The sequence below is a fragment of the Charadrius vociferus genome, unplaced genomic scaffold, assembly GCF_000708025.1.
Source record: "Charadrius vociferus isolate BGI_N301 unplaced genomic scaffold, ASM70802v2 scaffold266, whole genome shotgun sequence".
Classification (NCBI taxonomy): Eukaryota; Metazoa; Chordata; class Aves; order Charadriiformes; family Charadriidae; genus Charadrius; species Charadrius vociferus.
Window position 1 is genome coordinate 1,687,397 of NW_009649114.1, and position 1,893 is coordinate 1,689,289.

At 53.8% G+C, this 1,893-nt stretch overlaps 1 protein-coding gene across 1 annotated transcript in view; it reads right to left on the minus strand.

Moving 5' to 3' along the window:
- NFASC (neurofascin) overlaps positions 1–1,893 on the minus strand; it is a 54,928-nt gene that overhangs the window by 17,567 nt on the left and 35,468 nt on the right. The window lies entirely within an intron of this gene.

The following is a 1,893-nucleotide window of genomic DNA, read 5'->3' on the forward strand; positions in this document are numbered from 1 at the left end:
CCCACCGCCTGCGCCCACCGTTTCATCCCCTTCGCGGGGCTGAACGACCTGCTTCTCTTCTGCCTTTGCTCTGCCGCCAGAGCCCCCCACCGCCCTGGGCGTAAACGGCACGGAGGGCAGGGGAGGAGGAAAGCGTGGGGTGTTTGGGGATGCAGAGGACAGGCTGTCCTCGCCCCATCACACCCCTGCACAGAACTCAGGGCTCCCTGAAATAAGGAACGGGATTTATCTCTTAAGAAAACATAATAATCCCGTTTGTCGTGGGCCGGGCAAGCCACAATTACATTAATTCAGCAGCCCCTGGACTACACCTCCAGCATTTTTGAGCTGCCAATTCAGCCTGCAGCTTCTCAGCTGTTTTCTTCCCGGTTCGTCTCTGTACTAATGCTGCAGTCTGGTGATGGAGCAGCTTTAGCATTAACGTGGATTTTGGCTCACGGGTGAGTGATGGATGGTAGTTTGCCATCACCGCCCCTCACAATTTACATTTAAATTACACCAAAGGGGTTGGCACATCCCAAGCTGTCCAGGGGGAAAGTTTGAGCAATTTGTTTTCTAAATAGCCCCCGCCCACATCTCACCTGTGCTGTATTTCCAGAGCAAAGGGGTCAATGTGCCCTTTACGCACCCCACGGTGTGGTTGGGGGTCCTGAGCACAAAGGGGAGTGCGTTGGATCTGAAAACCTGCCAGCAGAAAAGGCAGCTGAAATGCTGCTGCTTAAACTACCTAAGGTAAATGAGCGGAGATTTACCCTGTGATGCTTGCATTAAATTATATTTACTTACTCTTACTGTAGATCAAGGGATTACAAATCCCCCTGTTAGGCAAATGAAACTGGCTCTTTTAAATATCGTCCACAAACAAGAATAGCTCTGGGAAAGCACTTTAAAAGGTGTCCCAGAATCAAGCCAGGGTTTTCTTTTTCACCAAGTCCATCCCCAAGGAGGACCAACCCCTAAAACCTCCACCCTCCCAGCGATCCAAAAGCAGAGAAGAGCAGTAGGTCACTCAGTCCCTCTCCCTACCCACCGCGGCTGCAATAAAACCACAGTTAGCGGCACGTCCCGAAAACGCCAGCCCACCCCCGCAAGGTGTGCCCGCAGAGCAGCGTGTCCTCTCCGCGGCGGTACCACCGCAGCGTCGCAGCCAGCCCCATGCAGCAGCGCAGCCACCGAAGGAAAGCACCCGCCTGGCAGAGCCGCCAGCTGCCCCACGGCCGGGGAGGAGCGGGGACGGTTGGTTGGTGACAAGGAGGGGACCCAACCTGGGTGGGAAACGGCACGGCTTTGTCCTCGGGTGTTTGTCGTGTAGCGAAATCCCCTCCGACCTGACAACAGGGGGGTTGTGGGTGGGAGGTTTTGCTGTTCTGCATTTCTTTCACCCGATTACAGAGCGAGGGCTTTGCTGTGTCCTGAGGCTGTAAGTCACCAAAGCCTTTCTTGGGTTGAGCAGTGTTAACATCCATCTTTGCTGATTCACAGAGGGGTTTGGGGGAGGTTGAGAGATGAGTGTCACTAGGTTAATGTCACCATTAACCCGATTAAGCTGCAGCTCCTCAATAGGTTTGTAATGTACACAATCGAACAGCGCTGTGGACATTAGTTATGAGCTAATGCAGTCTCAGCGTTTCCCCTGTGAGTCCCTGGCTCCCCTCTAAGGAAAACTGGACCCAAAGTAACTTGCTGAAAGGCAGGTGGGAATCCTGGTACAACCCCAGCTCCCAGGCCCGTTACGCATCTCTGCATCATCCCTCTCCCGCACAGCACCTTCGAGGACTGTCTGCATCACCTAGCACTGCCGTAGCGGCTTTAGCAGAAGGAGAGATTCAGCTTTAATGCTCCTCGAGGCCCTCGATGGGCAGAGATTATCTGGGATAAGTCAAAGCTTCGCTG